This window comes from Ranitomeya variabilis, chromosome 6 (assembly GCF_051348905.1).
Source record: "Ranitomeya variabilis isolate aRanVar5 chromosome 6, aRanVar5.hap1, whole genome shotgun sequence".
NCBI lineage: Eukaryota > Metazoa > Chordata > Amphibia > Anura > Dendrobatidae > Ranitomeya > Ranitomeya variabilis.
Window position 1 is genome coordinate 115,158,529 of NC_135237.1, and position 23,142 is coordinate 115,181,670.

A 23,142-nucleotide genomic window follows, 5' to 3' on the forward strand; every position below is an offset into this window, starting at 1 on the left:
GGATGACTGCAGCTGCAGAGGTCATGGTTTGCCACGGAGATGTGGTGGCTCGGGTGGTGGATGTTGCCGTAGCCTGCTCAGGGCCCAGAAAAAGTCCCAGGTCATCTTTTCTGCAAAGGGTGACTGCGACCGCATATTATCCCCGGGGGCAGTCCTCCTTGAAGAACGGCACCCGTTCCCCTTCCTGTAAGGGTTTGCCAAACTTGACTGATGCCACATTAATGTAGACTTTGGCATCAGTCCCTTCTTCCCAGATGAAACTGTATCCCCGCTCTATGTCGGTGTAGACCAACCAGCCCCGGGTACGTCGGCCAACACCGGGTTGTAGCAACTCAGCCCAAACCTCCTTCTCCATCTGTTTCTTTCACTTGATTACATCTTCCACCCAGGCAGCCTGACTGGGAGTCGGAAAAGTGCCCTCCGCCGGTAGAGAAAAATGGGCGGCACCCAGGGACATGGCCGCAACGGAGACTGTACGAGCCTCTATGGGACAGGGATGGTGTACTGATTTCCCTGCAGGGACTCATGGTGGGATGACAGCCTCTGCAGTGAGGGGCCGTGGGTCAGACCATCCCTCCAGGGTCAGGAACTGAGGGGCACTCACCCGCACATCGACCGCTCCCATCCCATGTATGCCGGATCCTACCGTTTGTGCATCTGTGTATTCATCTGAGGCATGATAGAGTTCCGGCTCGGCTTCAGCTTCCTGTCGTGGTTCCTCCTGGGCAGCAGTCACATCCAGTCCTCGTTGAGCGAACGGCATTGACTCCGGACGATGGATCCTCTCCGCCTGACGTCATGTCGCTGACTCCTCTGGCTGTTCCTGCTGCAGAGGATGTTGAGGCACTGGCTCCACCCTCAAAGGCTTCAGTTCCCAGGATACCGACAATGCTGAGAGCTGGTAAGTGAAGCACTCAGTAAGTTCTTCCCACAATTTTCCGGGTTGGGTCTTTTCGGCCTCCTGCCACCATCTCTACACCATTCGGCCAACGCCTGGGTAGTGATGGATACACGAGTGCTCCATCGCTGCCGATCCAGATACCCATGATGGGACCGCACAGCTGCACTCAGGGTCTTCTCCTGGGCCCCACCCGTTTTCAGGTGGGCACACCTCCGACTCCTTCGCCCATTTGCTGGCATCCAGAGTGAGAGGGCGGGACCTTCTTCTCTTCATACGCACCCACCAGGGGCGGACCTGGGAATATCGACAGGTGGATTTTGGTGCCAATACTGTACTGCTATGCCCACGAAGGGAGTGTTCCATGTTGTCTTTCACTATATTCCTGTATACACAATGAATACTATAGTGACCCCATCTAGTGGCCATAATTGGACACCACATTTTCCCTATTCTATACATAGCAATAATACAACAGTATAACATGTCTAAATATATATTTAACAAGACACAGTAATACACCTAACAGTGTAGCAGTACTATTGTATAAGAGTGGTAATACACTAAATCGTGTAACAGTACCAACATACGTTAACAAATATACAAACACTGATAATATACGGCACTGGGATGAGCGAGAAAGGCAAAGGTATAAACGTAAAATATATCATACACCCTACAGCTGAAGCATCCCCAAATCAACACCTGGTCGTCTAATGATTAGACGGAGACCTGAAGAGGTGTACAAGCCACAGTGTGTTGCACCCACTGTGAAATTTGGTGGAGGATCAGTGATGATTCAGGGATGCTTCAAGCCGCATACAAGATTATCCTGGAAAAACAGTTGATTCCTGCTGCTCAGGCAATGTTCCCCAACACTGAGCACTGGTTTTTCCAGCAGGACAATGCGCAATGCCACACAGCTAGGTCAGTTGTTATGATCTGGTGACCTTGGAGCCACATGAAACTTTCTCTGGAGTCGGTGGAACCTGTACTGACCGCAATCCTGAACTAACACCGCAACTAGAAGTAGCCGTGGGGTGTGCCTAACACTCCCTAGACACCTCGACACAGCCGGAGGACTAAATACCCCTATAGATGGAAATGGGAATGCTATCTTGCCTCAGAGCAGACCCCCAAAGGATAGGCAGCCCCCACGAATAATGACTGTGAGTAGGAGAAGAATAGACACACGCAGGTAGAAAACAGGATTTAGCAAAAGAGGCCACTCTAGCTAAATAGGAAAGGATAGGACAAATAACTAGGCAGTCAGTATTAAAACCCTTCCAAAAATATCCACAGCAGATAATACAAAAAGTTCCACAATCTAACTAAAGACATGGAATGTATATCTGCCACTCCAGAGAATCCAGCAAGACTGAGAAAATACTGACACAATCTAAGCTGGACAAGAAAACACAAATAATAGCACTGAATTGTGAAGCACACAACATGTGTGCCACAGGGAAAAAGAACCAGACACTTATCTTTGCTGATTTGGCAGAAAGGCAGGAGGAACCAGGCAGAGGTCCTACACCTCCCAAAAACAATTGACAACTGGCAAGGACTAATGAATCCTGCAAGCCTAAATACCCCAGTCAGATCTGCAATCAGCAGATACACCTGACCAAGACTGCAACTCAGGGGCAACTGCATTACCACCTACAACCACCTTAGGGAGCCCAAAAGCAGAATTCACAACAGTCAGTCAAGGTGTGGATGAAGGACCACCACATCAAATCCCTGTCATGGCCATCCCAACTCCAGACCTGAACCCCATTGAAAACCTCTGGAATGTAATCAAGAGGAAGATGAATAGTCACAAGCCATCAAACAAAGAAGAACTGCTTACATTTTTGTACGAGGAATGACATAAGGTCACCCAAAAGCAGTGTGAAAGACTGGTGGAAAGCATGCCAAGACGCATGAAAGCTGTGGTTAAAAAGCATGGTTATTCCACAAAATATTGATTTCTGAACTCTGCCTGAGTTAAAACATTAATATTGTTGTTTCTAAATGATTATGAACTTGTTTTTTCATTATTTGAGTACTTCAAGCAATGCATTTTTTTGTTATTTTGACCATTTCTCATTTTCAGAAAATAAATACAAAATTTATTGCTTGGAACTTCGGAGACATGTTGTCAGTAGTTTATAGAAAAAAAGAACAATTTACATTTTACTCAAAAATATACCTATAAAGAGAAAAATTAGACAAACTGAACATTTTGCAGTGGTCTCTTAATTTTTGCCAGAGCTGTATATCATGATCATCCTAAAGTGGTGACTAGCTAAGTACTGCAGCAAGCAGCAAACAGGTAACAACATAGAATTGAGATATGCACCCACTGTTACCCCTGACCATGTTGGGTCTATATGTCAAATATATCAGAATGATGTGCAAAAACATGTAAAAAATGTTCAGGGTATGCAGCACTTGACATGTGTCCCCTCAGAAGCATGCACAAGACGCTTTGTTACTGAGGCCATCAACTCTGATGTGTGAATGTACTTCTGATGAGCCTGTTCTGAGGGGAAACATGTCGAGCACTGCATGTGTTGATGGGTTGTTTGTTTGTAGTACTGTCCAGTGGACAAGGCTTCAATACCGAATCATAGGTTGAAGTTGATTTTCTCCCTTTATTCTTATATTACACCAGTAGGGCCTCCTAGGGACCTCAGGGAGAGCCATCATGGAGCGGGGGCACCACATGCATCCAAGTGGGTGCCAACCTCCGCTCACAGGCTGAGACCATAGTAGGGTATAGTATAGGGGCAATACCCTCCCACCCTTATTAACAACCGTACTATTGGGTATATTATTCTGATCGTGGATTTGTTTCTGTTTTTTAATTTTATTTTTTTTTGCATTTTAATAGATACTAATAAACAGTAATTTTGTGTTTCTCCTGACTCCCCGTGTACTCACAAAAATACCATTCTATTTACTCCTTCACTTTATGCAAATGAGGATGGTCTGGTCCGATGGACATCCTCGTTGCTCTGTTTGTGCCTCCTCGGTGCTCCTAATCGCCTTTATTGACATGGATGATGTGTCCTGCATCATCCACATAGTAAAATGAGAACTTGTGCCTGCACAGTAGCCTTGCTCTGCCTTACTGCTGGCAAAGTATAAAACATCACTATACAAGCGCCGAGTGACATCATTCCAGGGATATGAAGCTTTCTCTCTCATTGTTTTTTTTCCTGCAGCCGGAAATGACCAGAATTATGTCGCCCAGCGCTTAGGAGAAGAGAGTAGGCACAAAAACCACCAGACCATCCTCATTTACATACAGCACAGGAACAAATAAAATTGTATTTTTGGGAGTACACGGGGGAGTCAGGAAATGATAGCCAAGTTTGTGGAATGCAGCACAAAAAAGTGGTGGCATCTGTTCAGAGACTCAAAAATTGGTGACCGTTTCCTTTAAATGTAGCTTGAAAAAAGTATGCTTTTGTGTCACTGTATTCTTAGAGCCATAGGATTAAATGTTTCTGTTAAACGAGCTGAAAAAAGGCTTTTGTTCTGCAAGACTGGATTTAGTTTTCAGTAGCACTATTTTCTGATACATATGACTTTTCATCACTGTTTATAACACTTTCTGGAGTGGAATTAGCGAATCAGCAATTCTGGATTTTTTTCCCTTTTTATGCATAATTTACAATTCAGTTTATTTAGTGGGTTAGCTTTATTCTGCAGGTCAGTACGATAATAATGATATTGTATCGTTTTCATTGCTTTGGGGTAGGCTGCCATATTTCAAGACGTAACTTTTTTAATGTTATTTTTATGGGATAAACTGTCATTTTCACTGATCATTTTTGGATATATGTGACTTTTTGATCATTTTTATTTCACTTTTTTTTCTGAGCCTGGATGAAGAAATACTAGAAATGTTTTCATTGCTTTTCATGTTTTTTTTTTTTCTTATGGCATTCACTTTACCAGATAAATAATGATATAGTTTCTTAGTAGATGCTGATATGATTATGTTGATGATTTGCTTTTCAAATAATTTATTAAATATTTGTACTATTTTTGCACAGGAAAATATTATTTTAATATTTGGTACCTACAACAACTATAGCTTTTTGTGCAGAAAGTAAACCTCACACAGGTCTGTGACTGAAAAAAGATAAAAAAGTTATTACTCTTTGTACATTTTTTTTAAAGCGAACCTGTGAGCAGGATTGTGCACAGTAACCTACAGACAGTGTCAGTTCGGCACCATTATATTGATTAAAATGATATCTTGGTTGATGAAATCCATTTTGTGGTTGTTGTTTAATCTTTATTGGTACTTTTTAGTCAATCAGATTCTCGTGCTTCTGGGCGGCCTGGGGGGTCTTCATGTGGTGCTCTGCTTAGCTATTCATACTGATGGCTAGTGTTGAGCGATACTTTCCGATATCGGAAAGTATCGGTATCGGAAAGTATCGGCCGATACCGTCAAAATATCGGATCCAATCCGATACCGATACCCGATCCCAATGCAAGTCAATGGGACGAAAATATCGGAATTAAAATAAACCCTTTATAAACTTGTAGGTTCATTCTACATGAAGGAAAACAACTAAGAATAATGTAGGATGTATTGGGGGACGTGGCGGAGATATTAAAGGGACAGAGGTTTAGCCCAATGTAATAGAATAGCAGGATTTTTAATTTTTTTTTATGAAGTTCGGCGTTAGAAAGAATTTGACTATGTTATTTTTTTTTTTTTTTATGTCAGATATTGATGTTTCACTACTTCCACGCCCTTCACCTTCTTTTTTACTTCTCCCACGCTTTCTTCTTAATTATCCTCATCATCAGCTTCTTTGACATCAACTTCTTCACCTTATTCATCTTCTTCTTCATCTTCTACCTATTATTTTTTGGGTTACATTGTTCATATTCTTTTTATTTTACTATTATCTTCATCATATTCAACTTCTTCATCATATTCTTATTTGTGACAGGCATTCCCGTAGTTGTTATCTATAAAAGTTTGAAGATTACACCTTCCGTTCTGCCTGTCACAAACCAGTTACATTTGTCCGCGTTCAGTTTGGCCTGCAGCATCAGGCTTTATCCAGGGGCACCACGAGGAGGAACGGACTCACCCCCATACACTGCTTAGTCTTCTTCTGCTTATAATTTACATAATATTTTTTTGCTCTGATATTTTGTGTTATGCTTAATGTCCTTCTGCTCTTTGTTCTGCAGCCTCTTGTTCTTCTGCTTCTCGGTCTTCCAGGTCGTCGTCGTCTCCAGGGTCGTCGTCTCCGGGGTCGTCGTCATCGGGGTGGTCTCCGGGGTCGTCGTCATCGGGGTGGTCTTCAGGGTCATCGTCTCCAGGGTCGTCGTCATCACGGTGGTTGTCGTCTCTGGTGTCGTCGTCATCTTAGGGGTGTTCTTCCGGGTCATCGTGTTTAGTCTCTTGAACTTGGAAATGTAGCAGAAGGTACAAGAAGGCTGAGAAAATGCCGAGAACCAGCTGATGGAACTGGAACTCGGATGGCTACCCGAAGGTCCAAGAGCCAATGGAACTACCGAGGACCAGCTGACGTTACTGGAACCCGGTTACTAAGCAGGAGGTACCCGTGCCTGAAAGCACTACCAAGGACCACCTGACGTTGGTGGAACTCGGATACCCAGAGGGAGGCACCTAAGCCAAAGGCTCTGCCCAGAACCAGCTGACGGTACTGGAACCAGGATGGGGAGCAGAAGGTACAAGAGCAAAAGACACTGCCGAGAACCAGCTGACGGTGCTGGAACCCGGATGGGTAGCCGAAGGTCCAAGAGCCAATGGAACTACCGAGGACCAGCTGACGTTACTGGAACCCGGTTACTAAGCAGGAGGTACCCGTGCCTGAAAGCACTACCAAGGACCACCTGACGTTGGTGGAACTCGGATACCCAGAGGGAGGCACCTAAGCCAAAGGCTCTGCCCGGAACCAGCTGACGGTACTGGAACCAGGATGGGGAGCAGAAGGTACAAGAGCAAGTGTCTGCGTGGCTTTTGCAGGACACGATGCCGGCTGCACAGCAGGGGAACAGCTGGCGGTGCTGGACCCCACTGACACATTGGCTGGTGTTTTTCTCTGTGCAGCTAGCACATCTGGGCCCCAACTGGCGGTGTGTTAGAGCCCAGGGACAGCAGGAGGAGGAGCAGGAGGAGGAGGAGCAGGGGGAGGGGAGTGTAGGCCGAAGCCTGCACTGGCGGCAGCTTTGGGTGTGTTGTGTCTGCGTGGCTTTTGCAGGACACGTTGCCGGCTACACAGCAGGGGAACAGCTGGCGGTGCTGGACCCCACTGACACATTGGCGAGGTGTTTGGCTCTGTGCAGCCAGCACTTCCGGACAGCAACTAGCGTTGTTGGAGCCCGGGCTCTGCAGGTGGAGCAGAGTGTAGGCCGAAGCCTACTTGAACCGATTTCAAAGGTCACCTTTAACCCCCCCTCAGGGGTTAGAAAGTAGAAGAGCCACAGCTTATGCAGCAGTAGTGCTGCACAAGTCAAAGGTTGCTCTTTTAATTTTTCTCCTTGCACACGCTGAATGAAACACGTATAACATTTAGCCCTTTATACAGTCAAACTGTGTAATGGAGGCGAGAGTTCCCTTTGTAATGAGACGCAGCACAGGTGTCAAGAATCCCACCTTGGTGCTGGGTGCAGCCTCCCGAGCGTTGTTATTTGCTGTACAGGAGTCTGCGCTGTCGTGTTATCCCCTGGCCTAGCGCCGTTAGCGCTGCCCATCTTCTGGCATCATGTAATGTCGGCCGGTGCGGTTCGCGATGACCATGAATCCCAGCCCCGCAGTGTCTTAACATTGTTAAAACACTGCGGGGCTGGGATTCAGGGCCTGGCGCAGCACATATGTTGGCCTCTCACACTCGGGTCCTTACACCCGCTTCAGACTGTGCGGCGTCATCTGATCCCTTATCGCATGCCACGGCCATGAAGCCGCACAGTCCGAAGAAGGCGGAAGGAGAGGAGGGACAGGCGAACTGATGCACTGATCCTGCCCATCAATCACACCCTCGCAGTCCCAATAAATAAGACACCGAGGGGCGTTGTGTGGGTCAGGGCGGCCGCAGAGGCGCAGGCAGCCAAACAATGATGCCAGAAGACGGGCAGCGCTACCAAGGGGGTTGCAGCGTGTCATTACAAAGGAAAGTCACACCACCGGGACGGTTAAATGGTCACACAGAGGACACATTGCAGACGTGTTTTCAGTTCCACATGTGCGAGGAGAATACGTTTCTGAGCCACCTTGCACACATGCAGCATTACCGCTGTACAAGGTGGCTGGATAACGTAAAAACGCCTGGGGGAGGGGGGACAGGTTCCCTTCAATTTCAGTTCTTGTGTCTGCGTGGCTTTTGCAGGACACGTTGCCGGCTGCACAGCAGGGGAACAGCTGGCGGTGCTGGACCCCACTGACACATTGGCTGGTGTTTTTCTCTGTGCAGCTAGCACATCTGGGCCCCAACTGGCGGTGTGTTAGAGCCCAGGGGCAGCAGGAGGAGGAGCAGGAGGAGGAGGAGCAGGGGGAGGGGAGTGTAGGCCGAAGCCTGCACTGGCGGCAGCTTTGGGTGTGTTGTGTCTGCGTGGCTTTTGCAGGACACGTTGCCGGCTACACAGCAGGGGAACAGCTGGCGGTGCTGGACCCCACTGACACATTGGCGAGGTGTTTGGCTCTGTGCAGCCAGCACTTCCGGACAGCAACTAGCGTTGTTGGAGCCCGGGCTCTGCAGGTGGAGCAGAGTGTAGGCCGAAGCCTACTTGAACCGATTTCAAAGGTCACCTTTAACCCCCCCTCAGGGGTTAGAAAGTAGAAGAGCCACAGCTTATGCAGCAGTAGTGCTGCACAAGTCAAAGGTTGCTCTTTTAATTTTTCTCCTTGCACACGCTGAATGAAACACGTATAACATTTAGCCCTTTATACAGTCAAACTGTGTAATGGAGGCGAGAGTTCCCTTTGTAATGAGACGCAGCACAGGTGTCAAGAATCCCACCTTGGTGCTGGGTGCAGCCTCCCGAGCGTTGTTATTTGCTGTACAGGAGTCTGCGCTGTCGTGTTATCCCCTGGCCTAGCGCCGTTAGCGCTGCCCATCTTCTGGCATCATGTAATGTCGGCCGGTGCGGTTCGCGATGACCATGAATCCCAGCCCCGCAGTGTCTTAACATTGTTAAAACACTGCGGGGCTGGGATTCAGGGCCTGGCGCAGCACATATGTTGGCCTCTCACACTCGGGTCCTTACACCCGCTTCAGACTGTGCGGCGTCATCTGATCCCTTATCGCATGCCACGGCCATGAAGCCGCACAGTCCGAAGAAGGCGGAAGGAGAGGAGGGACAGGCGAACTGATGCACTGATCCTGCCCATCAATCACACCCTCGCAGTCCCAATAAATAAGACACCGAGGGGCGTTGTGTGGGTCAGGGCGGCCGCAGAGGCGCAGGCAGCCAAACAATGATGCCAGAAGACGGGCAGCGCTACCAAGGGGGTTGCAGCGTGTCATTACAAAGGAAAGTCACACCACCGGGACGGTTAAATGGTCACACAGAGGACACATTGCAGACGTGTTTTCAGTTCCACATGTGCGAGGAGAATACGTTTCTGAGCCACCTTGCACACATGCAGCATTACCGCTGTACAAGGTGGCTGGATAACGTAAAAACGCCTGGGGGAGGGGGGACAGGTTCCCTTCAATTTCAGTTCTTGTGTCTGCGTGGCTTTTGCAGGACACGTTGCCGGCTGCACAGCAGGGGAACAGCTGGCGGTGCTGGACCCCACTGACACATTGGCTGGTGTTTTTCTCTGTGCAGCTAGCACATCTGGGCCCCAACTGGCGGTGTGTTAGAGCCCAGGGGCAGCAGGAGGAGGAGCAGGAGGAGGAGGAGCAGGGGGAGGGGAGTGTAGGCCGAAGCCTGCACTGGCGGCAGCTTTGGGTGTGTTGTGTCTGCGTGGCTTTTGCAGGACACGTTGCCGGCTACACAGCAGGGGAACAGCTGGCGGTGCTGGACCCCACTGACACATTGGCGAGGTGTTTGGCTCTGTGCAGCCAGCACTTCCGGACAGCAACTAGCGTTGTTGGAGCCCGGGCTCTGCAGGTGGAGCAGAGTGTAGGCCGAAGCCTACTTGAACCGATTTCAAAGGTCACCTTTAACCCCCCCTCAGGGGTTAGAAAGTAGAAGAGCCACAGCTTATGCAGCAGTAGTGCTGCACAAGTCAAAGGTTGCTCTTTTAATTTTTCTCCTTGCACACGCTGAATGAAACACGTATAACATTTAGCCCTTTATACAGTCAAACTGTGTAATGGAGGCGAGAGTTCCCTTTGTAATGAGACGCAGCACAGGTGTCAAGAATCCCACCTTGGTGCTGGGTGCAGCCTCCCGAGCGTTGTTATTTGCTGTACAGGAGTCTGCGCTGTCGTGTTATCCCCTGGCCTAGCGCCGTTAGCGCTGCCCATCTTCTGGCATCATGTAATGTCGGCCGGTGCGGTTCGCGATGACCATGAATCCCAGCCCCGCAGTGTCTTAACATTGTTAAAACACTGCGGGGCTGGGATTCAGGGCCTGGCGCAGCACATATGTTGGCCTCTCACACTCGGGTCCTTACACCCGCTTCAGACTGTGCGGCGTCATCTGATCCCTTATCGCATGCCACGGCCATGAAGCCGCACAGTCCGAAGAAGGCGGAAGGAGAGGAGGGACAGGCGAACTGATGCACTGATCCTGCCCATCAATCACACCCTCGCAGTCCCAATAAATAAGACACCGAGGGGCGTTGTGTGGGTCAGGGCGGCCGCAGAGGCGCAGGCAGCCAAACAATGATGCCAGAAGACGGGCAGCGCTACCAAGGGGGTTGCAGCGTGTCATTACAAAGGAAAGTCACACCACCGGGACGGTTAAATGGTCACACAGAGGACACATTGCAGACGTGTTTTCAGTTCCACATGTGCGAGGAGAATACGTTTCTGAGCCACCTTGCACACATGCAGCATTACCGCTGTACAAGGTGGCTGGATAACGTAAAAACGCCTGGGGGAGGGGGGACAGGTTCCCTTCAATTTCAGTTCTTGTGTCTGCGTGGCTTTTGCAGGACACGTTGCCGGCTGCACAGCAGGGGAACAGCTGGCGGTGCTGGACCCCACTGACACATTGGCTGGTGTTTTTCTCTGTGCAGCTAGCACATCTGGGCCCCAACTGGCGGTGTGTTAGAGCCCAGGGGCAGCAGGAGGAGGAGCAGGAGGAGGAGGAGCAGGGGGAGGGGAGTGTAGGCCGAAGCCTGCACTGGCGGCAGCTTTGGGTGTGTTGTGTCTGCGTGGCTTTTGCAGGACACGTTGCCGGCTACACAGCAGGGGAACAGCTGGCGGTGCTGGACCCCACTGACACATTGGCGAGGTGTTTGGCTCTGTGCAGCCAGCACTTCCGGACAGCAACTAGCGTTGTTGGAGCCCGGGCTCTGCAGGTGGAGCAGAGTGTAGGCCGAAGCCTACTTGAACCGATTTCAAAGGTCACCTTTAACCCCCCCTCAGGGGTTAGAAAGTAGAAGAGCCACAGCTTATGCAGCAGTAGTGCTGCACAAGTCAAAGGTTGCTCTTTTAATTTTTCTCCTTGCACACGCTGAATGAAACACGTATAACATTTAGCCCTTTATACAGTCAAACTGTGTAATGGAGGCGAGAGTTCCCTTTGTAATGAGACGCAGCACAGGTGTCAAGAATCCCACCTTGGTGCTGGGTGCAGCCTCCCGAGCGTTGTTATTTGCTGTACAGGAGTCTGCGCTGTCGTGTTATCCCCTGGCCTAGCGCCGTTAGCGCTGCCCATCTTCTGGCATCATGTAATGTCGGCCGGTGCGGTTCGCGATGACCATGAATCCCAGCCCCGCAGTGTCTTAACATTGTTAAAACACTGCGGGGCTGGGATTCAGGGCCTGGCGCAGCACATATGTTGGCCTCTCACACTCGGGTCCTTACACCCGCTTCAGACTGTGCGGCGTCATCTGATCCCTTATCGCATGCCACGGCCATGAAGCCGCACAGTCCGAAGAAGGCGGAAGGAGAGGAGGGACAGGCGAACTGATGCACTGATCCTGCCCATCAATCACACCCTCGCAGTCCCAATAAATAAGACACCGAGGGGCGTTGTGTGGGTCAGGGCGGCCGCAGAGGCGCAGGCAGCCAAACAATGATGCCAGAAGACGGGCAGCGCTACCAAGGGGGTTGCAGCGTGTCATTACAAAGGAAAGTCACACCACCGGGACGGTTAAATGGTCACACAGAGGACACATTGCAGACGTGTTTTCAGTTCCACATGTGCGAGGAGAATACGTTTCTGAGCCACCTTGCACACATGCAGCATTACCGCTGTACAAGGTGGCTGGATAACGTAAAAACGCCTGGGGGAGGGGGGACAGGTTCCCTTCAATTTCAGTTCTTGTGTCTGCGTGGCTTTTGCAGGACACGTTGCCGGCTGCACAGCAGGGGAACAGCTGGCGGTGCTGGACCCCACTGACACATTGGCTGGTGTTTTTCTCTGTGCAGCTAGCACATCTGGGCCCCAACTGGCGGTGTGTTAGAGCCCAGGGGCAGCAGGAGGAGGAGCAGGAGGAGGAGGAGCAGGGGGAGGGGAGTGTAGGCCGAAGCCTGCACTGGCGGCAGCTTTGGGTGTGTTGTGTCTGCGTGGCTTTTGCAGGACACGTTGCCGGCTACACAGCAGGGGAACAGCTGGCGGTGCTGGACCCCACTGACACATTGGCGAGGTGTTTGGCTCTGTGCAGCCAGCACTTCCGGACAGCAACTAGCGTTGTTGGAGCCCGGGCTCTGCAGGTGGAGCAGAGTGTAGGCCGAAGCCTACTTGAACCGATTTCAAAGGTCACCTTTAACCCCCCCTCAGGGGTTAGAAAGTAGAAGAGCCACAGCTTATGCAGCAGTAGTGCTGCACAAGTCAAAGGTTGCTCTTTTAATTTTTCTCCTTGCACACGCTGAATGAAACACGTATAACATTTAGCCCTTTATACAGTCAAACTGTGTAATGGAGGCGAGAGTTCCCTTTGTAATGAGACGCAGCACAGGTGTCAAGAATCCCACCTTGGTGCTGGGTGCAGCCTCCCGAGCGTTGTTATTTGCTGTACAGGAGTCTGCGCTGTCGTGTTATCCCCTGGCCTAGCGCCGTTAGCGCTGCCCATCTTCTGGCATCATGTAATGTCGGCCGGTGCGGTTCGCGATGACCATGAATCCCAGCCCCGCAGTGTCTTAACATTGTTAAAACACTGCGGGGCTGGGATTCAGGGCCTGGCGCAGCACATATGTTGGCCTCTCACACTCGGGTCCTTACACCCGCTTCAGACTGTGCGGCGTCATCTGATCCCTTATCGCATGCCACGGCCATGAAGCCGCACAGTCCGAAGAAGGCGGAAGGAGAGGAGGGACAGGCGAACTGATGCACTGATCCTGCCCATCAATCACACCCTCGCAGTCCCAATAAATAAGACACCGAGGGGCGTTGTGTGGGTCAGGGCGGCCGCAGAGGCGCAGGCAGCCAAACAATGATGCCAGAAGACGGGCAGCGCTACCAAGGGGGTTGCAGCGTGTCATTACAAAGGAAAGTCACACCACCGGGACGGTTAAATGGTCACACAGAGGACACATTGCAGACGTGTTTTCAGTTCCACATGTGCGAGGAGAATACGTTTCTGAGCCACCTTGCACACATGCAGCATTACCGCTGTACAAGGTGGCTGGATAACGTAAAAACGCCTGGGGGAGGGGGGACAGGTTCCCTTCAATTTCAGTTCTTGTGTCTGCGTGGCTTTTGCAGGACACGTTGCCGGCTGCACAGCAGGGGAACAGCTGGCGGTGCTGGACCCCACTGACACATTGGCTGGTGTTTTTCTCTGTGCAGCTAGCACATCTGGGCCCCAACTGGCGGTGTGTTAGAGCCCAGGGGCAGCAGGAGGAGGAGCAGGAGGAGGAGGAGCAGGGGGAGGGGAGTGTAGGCCGAAGCCTGCACTGGCGGCAGCTTTGGGTGTGTTGTGTCTGCGTGGCTTTTGCAGGACACGTTGCCGGCTACACAGCAGGGGAACAGCTGGCGGTGCTGGACCCCACTGACACATTGGCGAGGTGTTTGGCTCTGTGCAGCCAGCACTTCCGGACAGCAACTAGCGTTGTTGGAGCCCGGGCTCTGCAGGTGGAGCAGAGTGTAGGCCGAAGCCTACTTGAACCGATTTCAAAGGTCACCTTTAACCCCCCCTCAGGGGTTAGAAAGTAGAAGAGCCACAGCTTATGCAGCAGTAGTGCTGCACAAGTCAAAGGTTGCTCTTTTAATTTTTCTCCTTGCACACGCTGAATGAAACACGTATAACATTTAGCCCTTTATACAGTCAAACTGTGTAATGGAGGCGAGAGTTCCCTTTGTAATGAGACGCAGCACAGGTGTCAAGAATCCCACCTTGGTGCTGGGTGCAGCCTCCCGAGCGTTGTTATTTGCTGTACAGGAGTCTGCGCTGTCGTGTTATCCCCTGGCCTAGCGCCGTTAGCGCTGCCCATCTTCTGGCATCATGTAATGTCGGCCGGTGCGGTTCGCGATGACCATGAATCCCAGCCCCGCAGTGTCTTAACATTGTTAAAACACTGCGGGGCTGGGATTCAGGGCCTGGCGCAGCACATATGTTGGCCTCTCACACTCGGGTCCTTACACCCGCTTCAGACTGTGCGGCGTCATCTGATCCCTTATCGCATGCCACGGCCATGAAGCCGCACAGTCCGAAGAAGGCGGAAGGAGAGGAGGGACAGGCGAACTGATGCACTGATCCTGCCCATCAATCACACCCTCGCAGTCCCAATAAATAAGACACCGAGGGGCGTTGTGTGGGTCAGGGCGGCCGCAGAGGCGCAGGCAGCCAAACAATGATGCCAGAAGACGGGCAGCGCTACCAAGGGGGTTGCAGCGTGTCATTACAAAGGAAAGTCACACCACCGGGACGGTTAAATGGTCACACAGAGGACACATTGCAGACGTGTTTTCAGTTCCACATGTGCGAGGAGAATACGTTTCTGAGCCACCTTGCACACATGCAGCATTACCGCTGTACAAGGTGGCTGGATAACGTAAAAACGCCTGGGGGAGGGGGGACAGGTTCCCTTCAATTTCAGTTCTTGTGTCTGCGTGGCTTTTGCAGGACACGTTGCCGGCTGCACAGCAGGGGAACAGCTGGCGGTGCTGGACCCCACTGACACATTGGCTGGTGTTTTTCTCTGTGCAGCTAGCACATCTGGGCCCCAACTGGCGGTGTGTTAGAGCCCAGGGGCAGCAGGAGGAGGAGCAGGAGGAGGAGGAGCAGGGGGAGGGGAGTGTAGGCCGAAGCCTGCACTGGCGGCAGCTTTGGGTGTGTTGTGTCTGCGTGGCTTTTGCAGGACACGTTGCCGGCTACACAGCAGGGGAACAGCTGGCGGTGCTGGACCCCACTGACACATTGGCGAGGTGTTTGGCTCTGTGCAGCCAGCACTTCCGGACAGCAACTAGCGTTGTTGGAGCCCGGGCTCTGCAGGTGGAGCAGAGTGTAGGCCGAAGCCTACTTGAACCGATTTCAAAGGTCACCTTTAACCCCCCCTCAGGGGTTAGAAAGTAGAAGAGCCACAGCTTATGCAGCAGTAGTGCTGCACAAGTCAAAGGTTGCTCTTTTAATTTTTCTCCTTGCACACGCTGAATGAAACACGTATAACATTTAGCCCTTTATACAGTCAAACTGTGTAATGGAGGCGAGAGTTCCCTTTGTAATGAGACGCAGCACAGGTGTCAAGAATCCCACCTTGGTGCTGGGTGCAGCCTCCCGAGCGTTGTTATTTGCTGTACAGGAGTCTGCGCTGTCGTGTTATCCCCTGGCCTAGCGCCGTTAGCGCTGCCCATCTTCTGGCATCATGTAATGTCGGCCGGTGCGGTTCGCGATGACCATGAATCCCAGCCCCGCAGTGTCTTAACATTGTTAAAACACTGCGGGGCTGGGATTCAGGGCCTGGCGCAGCACATATGTTGGCCTCTCACACTCGGGTCCTTACACCCGCTTCAGACTGTGCGGCGTCATCTGATCCCTTATCGCATGCCACGGCCATGAAGCCGCACAGTCCGAAGAAGGCGGAAGGAGAGGAGGGACAGGCGAACTGATGCACTGATCCTGCCCATCAATCACACCCTCGCAGTCCCAATAAATAAGACACCGAGGGGCGTTGTGTGGGTCAGGGCGGCCGCAGAGGCGCAGGCAGCCAAACAATGATGCCAGAAGACGGGCAGCGCTACCAAGGGGGTTGCAGCGTGTCATTACAAAGGAAAGTCACACCACCGGGACGGTTAAATGGTCACACAGAGGACACATTGCAGACGTGTTTTCAGTTCCACATGTGCGAGGAGAATACGTTTCTGAGCCACCTTGCACACATGCAGCATTACCGCTGTACAAGGTGGCTGGATAACGTAAAAACGCCTGGGGGAGGGGGGACAGGTTCCCTTCAATTTCAGTTCTTGTGTCTGCGTGGCTTTTGCAGGACACGTTGCCGGCTGCACAGCAGGGGAACAGCTGGCGGTGCTGGACCCCACTGACACATTGGCTGGTGTTTTTCTCTGTGCAGCTAGCACATCTGGGCCCCAACTGGCGGTGTGTTAGAGCCCAGGGGCAGCAGGAGGAGGAGCAGGAGGAGGAGGAGCAGGGGGAGGGGAGTGTAGGCCGAAGCCTGCACTGGCGGCAGCTTTGGGTGTGTTGTGTCTGCGTGGCTTTTGCAGGACACGTTGCCGGCTACACAGCAGGGGAACAGCTGGCGGTGCTGGACCCCACTGACACATTGGCGAGGTGTTTGGCTCTGTGCAGCCAGCACTTCCGGACAGCAACTAGCGTTGTTGGAGCCCGGGCTCTGCAGGTGGAGCAGAGTGTAGGCCGAAGCCTACTTGAACCGATTTCAAAGGTCACCTTTAACCCCCCCTCAGGGGTTAGAAAGTAGAAGAGCCACAGCTTATGCAGCAGTAGTGCTGCACAAGTCAAAGGTTGCTCTTTTAATTTTTCTCCTTGCACACGCTGAATGAAACACGTATAACATTTAGCCCTTTATACAGTCAAACTGTGTAATGGAGGCGAGAGTTCCCTTTGTAATGAGACGCAGCACAGGTGTCAAGAATCCCACCTTGGTGCTGGGTGCAGCCTCCCGAGCGTTGTTATTTGCTGTACAGGAGTCTGCGCTGTCGTGTTATCCCCTGGCCTAGCGCCGTTAGCGCTGCCCATCTTCTGGCATCATGTAATGTCGGCCGGTGCGGTTCGCGATGACCATGAATCCCAGCCCCGCAGTGTCTTAACATTGTTAAAACACTGCGGGGCTGGGATTCAGGGCCTGGCGCAGCACATATGTTGGCCTCTCACACTCGGGTCCTTACACCCGCTTCAGACTGTGCGGCGTCATCTGATCCCTTATCGCATGCCACGGCCATGAAGCCGCACAGTCCGAAGAAGGCGGAAGGAGAGGAGGGACAGGCGAACTGATGCACTGATCCTGCCCATCAATCACACCCTCGCAGTCCCAATAAATAAGACACCGAGGGGCGTTGTGTGGGTCAGGGCGGCCGCAGAAGCGCAGCCAGCCAAACAATGATGCCAGAAGACGGGCAGCGTTACCAAGGAGCTTGTTGCGTGTGTCAATACAAAGTCAAATCACACCTGAGGGACGTTTTAATGGTCACAGAGGACACATTTTAGACGTGTTCACTTCAACATGGGCAAGGAGAATAAGTTTCTGAGCCACCTTGAACACATGCAGCATTACTGCTGTTCAAGGTAGCTGTAAAACATAGAAACACCTGGGGGAGGGGGGACAGGTTCCCTTCAATTTCAGTTCTTGTGTCTGCGTGGCGGTCGCAGGACACGTTGCCGGCTACACAGCAGGGGAACAGCTGGCGGTGCTGGACCCCACTGACACATTGGCTGGTGTTTTTCTCTGTGCAGCTAGCACATCTGGGCAAAAACTGGCGGTGTTAGAGCCCAGGGTCAGCAGGAGGAGCAGGGGGAGCGGAGTGTAGGCCGAAGCCTGCACTCGAGCAAGTTGAAAGGAAACCTTTAACCCCCCCCCCCCCAGGCGTTTGTAGCTGAAAGAGCCATTGTGTACAGCACTAATGCTGGAAAAGGTAAACTTAGCTCTTTTAATTATGGTCCTTGTACATGCGGAACCTAACATTTATGAAATGTGTCCCCACACAGCGTTAAACCGTCCGGTAGGTGGAACTTTCCTTTGTCGTGTGACGCAGCACAGCCATCATTTTTACCCCCTTGTCGCCGTTCGCCCCCTCCTCAGCGTTGTTTGAATCTGTCCCGGAGCCTGCGCTGTTAGGTTAGCCCATGGCTATGCACACATGTTGCGCTGCCCGTCTTCTGACCTCATTTGGTGTCAGGCTGGCTGCGCCTGTGCGGGTGCGTTGGCCGAGATCCCGCCTCGCAGTGTCGTCTCATGTAATCCCACCGCGGGCCTGTGATCCGTGCCCGTGCGCAGTGCATATCCTCTCCTCTCACTCCCCTCCCTACGGCTTTTTCAGACTGTGCGGTGTCACGGCCGTGGCATGCTATTAGGGACCAGCTGACATCGCACAGTCTGAAGAAGCCGTAGGGAGGGGAGTGAGAGGAGAGGATATGCACTGCGCACGGGCACGGATCACAGGCCCGCGGTGGGATTACATTAGACGACACTGCGAGGCGGGATCTCGGCCAGCGCACCCGCACAGGCGCAGCCAGCCTGACACCAAATGAGGTCAGAAGACGGGCAGCGCAACATGTGTGCATGGCCAAGGGCTAACCTAACAGCGCAGGCTCCGGGACAGATTCAAACAACGCTGAGGAGGGGGCGCACGGCGCCAAGGGGGTAAAAATGATGGCTGTGCTGCGTCACACGACAAAGGAAAGTTCCACCTACCGGACGGTGTAACGCTGTGTGGGGACACATTTCATAAGTGTTTGGTTCAGCATGTGCAAGGAGCATCACGAAAAGAGGCACTTTTTCCCTTTGCATCATCATTACTGCTGCACAAGGTGGCTCCTTCAGTAACAAATGCCTGGGGGGGGGGGGGGGTCAGGTTCCCTTACATTTAACTTGTTGTGTCTGCGTGGCGGTCGCAGTACACGTTGCCGTATACACAGCAGGGGAACAGCTGGCGGTGCTGAACCCCACTAACACATTGGCGAGGTGTTTGGCTCTGTGCGTACAGCACTTCTGGACGGCAACTAGCGGTGTTGGAGCCCAGGGACAGGTGGAGGAGGAGGAGGTTGGAGGAGGTAGGAGGAGGTAGGAGGGATTGCCACACACACAGCAGGGGAACAGCTGACGTTACTGAACCCCAATAACAGAGGAGGGACTGTTGACTGTGCGTACAGCACTTCTGGACGGCAACTGGCGGTGTTGGAGCCCAGGGACAGGTGGAGGAGGAGGAGGTTGGAGGAGGTAGGAGGGATTGCCACACACACAGCAGGGGAACAGCTGACGTTACTGAACCCCAATAACAGAGGAGCGACTGTTGACTGTGCGTACAGCACTTCTGGACGGCAACTGGCGGTGTTGGAGCCCAGGGACAGGTGGAGGAGGAGGAGGTTGGAGGAGGTAGGAGGAGGTAGGATGGATTGCCACACACACAGCAGGGGAACAGCTGACGTTACTGAACCCCAATAACAGAGGAGGGACTGTTGACTGTGCGTACAGCACTTCTGGACGGCAACTGGCGGTGTTGGAGCCCAGGGACAGGTGGAGGAGGAGGAGGTTGGAGGAGGTAGGAGGGATTGCCACACACACAGCAGGGGAACAGCTGACGTTACTGAACCCCAATAACAGAGGAGGGACTGTTGACTGTGCGTACAGCACTTCTGGACGGCAACTGGCGGTGTTGGAGCCCAGGGACAGGTGGAGGAGGAGGAGGTTGGAGGAGGTAGGAGGAGGTAGGAGGGATTGCCACACACACAGCAGGGGAACAGCTGACGTTACTGAACCCCAATAACAGAGGAGGGACTGTTGACTGTGCGTACAGCACTTCTGGACGGCAACTGGCGGTGTTGGAGCCCAGGGACAGGTGGAGGAGGAGGAGGTTGGAGGAGGTAGGAGGGATTGCCACACACACAGCAGGGGAACAGCTGACGTTACTGAACCCCAATAACAGAGGAGCGACTGTTGGGACTGTGCGTACAGCACTACCAGGCAACAACTAGCGGTGTTGGAGCCCAGGGACAGGTGGAAAAGCAGAGGAACACAATGTAGGCCGAAGCCTGAGAAAGTCGAAAGGGAACCTTTAACCCCCCCCCAAGGCGTTTGTAGCTGAAAGAGCCAGCTTGTGCAGCACAAAAGATGCAAAAGGAAAAGGTGGCTCTTTTCATCATGCTCCTTGCAAACACAGAACTAAACACTTATAAAATGTGTCCCCTGCAACCGTAAAACCGTCCCGGAGGTGGGACTTTCCTTCGTAATGTGACGCAGCCCAGCCGTCATTCCTACCCCCCCGGCGCCGCGCACCGGCTCCTCAGCGTTGTTTTATTCCGTCCAGGAGCCTGCGCTGTTATGTTATCCCGTGGCCAGGCACACTTAGCGCTGCCCGTCTTCTGGCATCATTTGGTGTCTGGATGGCTGCGCCTGTGCGGCCGCGCTGGCAGAGAGCCCGCCTCGCAGTGTCTTCTGATTTAATCCCACTGGGGGCCTGGGATCCATGGACATGCGCAGTGCATATCTGAACCTCCACCTCTCACTCATCTCCCTATGGCTTCTTCAGACTGTGCGGTGTCACGGCCGTGGCATGCTGTTAGGGACCAGCTGACACCGAACAGTCTGAAGAAGCCATAGGGAAATGAGTGAGAGGTGGAGGTTCAGATATGCACTGCGCATGTCCATGGATCCCAGGCCCCCAGTGGGATTAAATCAGAAGACACTGCGAGGCGGGCTCTCTGCCAGCGCGGCCGCACAGGCACAGCCATCCAGACACCAAATGATGCCAGAAGACGGGCAGCGCTAAGTGTGCCTGGCCACGGGATAACATAACAGCGCAGGCTCCTGGACGGAATAAAACAACGCTGAGGAGCCGGTGCGCGGCGCCGGGGGGGTAGGAATGACGGCTGGGCTGCGTCACATTACGAAGGAAAGTCCCACCTCCGGGACGGTTTTACGGTATCAGTGGACACATTTTATAAGTGTTAAGTTCTGCGTGTGCAAGGAGCTAAACAAAAATAGCTACCTTTTCCTTGGGCAGCATTACTGCTGCACAAGGTGGCTCTTTCAGTAACAAACGCCTTGGGGGGGGGGGGACAGATTCCCTTACATTTCAGTTGTTGTGTCAGCGTGGCGGTCGCATGACACATTGCCGGCTACACAGCTGGGGATCAGCTGACGTTACTGAAACCCAATAACACTGGGTCGTATGTTTTGACTGTGCAGACGGCACGTCTGAGCCTCAACTGGCGGTGTTGGAGCCCAGGAATTTAAGTTCAGGTGGTAGAAAGATGAACACAACAGGAGACCTGGATAACGTATACAGTGACCTAATTATTCAATCAGGAGGAGGAGTGGCAAATTCCGGCGAGATCCAGGCCTTGTTCATTTTCAGGAAAGTAAGCCGGTCAACGTTATCGGAGGATAGTCGCATGCGACGGTCAGTTAGTACACCACCTGCAGCACTAAAGACACGTTCCGATAATACACTGGCCGCAGGGCAAGACAGCACCTCCAATGCATACTGGCTTAGCTCTGGCCATGTATCCAGCTTTGAGACCCAAAACTTGAAAGGGGAAGAGCCGTCTGGGAGTACAGCAAGAGGGCAAGACATGTAGTCTGTCACCATCTGACGGAACCGTTGCCTCCTGCTGACTGGAGCCGTCTGTGATGGTGTAGACTTTTGTGGCGGGCACAGAAAACTGTGCCACAGTTCGGCCATACTGGTCTTGCCTTGGGCAGAGGCACTGCTTCTGCTCCCTCTTTGTGCAGAGCCTCCACCACGGCCTGGACGCACTGAGCTGCTTTGGAATGCACTAGCAGCACTTCTCTCAGTTGGAATGGAGAAGATGATGGAATTGACCAGTGTGTCTTGGTACTCCCGCATTTTTCGCTCCCGGTTCAACGGTGTGATGAGGCTTTCTACGTTGTCCCGGTAGCGAGGATCGAGGAGGGTGAACACCCAATAATCAGACATGTTGAGAATGTGGGCGATGCGGCGGTCGTTTCTCAGGCACTGCAGCATGTAATCCACCATGTGCTGCAGACTGCCAACTGCCCAAGAAACGCTGTCCCCTGCTGGAGGCGTGATCTCTGCCCGCTCGTCATCACCCCACCCTCGCTGTACACACTGACTACTGGACAATTGTGTAACTCCCTCCTCTGGACGGATGTCTTCCTCCTCCATTGACTCCTCCTCATCCTCCTCACAAACGGTCCCCTGCCTACGCGTTTGTGAGGAACCACGTGGCGCTGACTGTCCAGAAGATGATGGAAATGGTGAATCCTCATCCTCCACCTCTTCCACAACATCATCCCTTAGCGCTTGCAGTGATTTTTCAAGCAGGCAGATAAGGGGGACAGTCATGCTGACTAGTGCATCATCTGCACTCGCCATCCGCGTGGAATAATCAAAGGGACGCAAAACCTGGCAGACGTCATTCATAGTGGCCCACTCTGTGGTTGTGAAGTCTGTACGGCGCTGACTGCGACTTTTTTGCGCCTGAAGCAGCTGGTACTCCATTACAGCTTGCTGCTGCTCACACAACCGCTCCAACATATGTAACGTGGAATTCCACCTGGTAGGTAGGTCACATATGATGCGATGTTCCGGCAGGCGGTGTCGGCGCTGCAGAGCCGCAATGCGCGCTTTTGCCGTGCTGGAACGCCGCAAGTGAGCACACTCTAGGCGGACCTTGTGCAGCAGTGCATCAAGATCCGGATAGTCCCTCAAAAAGCTCTGCACGACCAAATTGAGCACATGTGCCAGACATGGGATGTGAGTGAGGTTGCCGAGGCCCAGAGCTGCCACCAGATTTCGGCCATTATCACACACTACCATGCCTGGCTGGAGATTCGCTGGCACAAACCACACATCGCTCTCCTGCTTGATGGCATTCCAGAGCTCCTGCGCTGTGTGGCTACGATTCCCCAAGAAAATTAATTTCAAGACGGCCTGTTGACGTTTGGCCACGGCTGTGCTCATGTCGGTCGTAACAGGTACACGTTCATCACGGGTCCATGTGGAGGTGGACTGTGACGGCT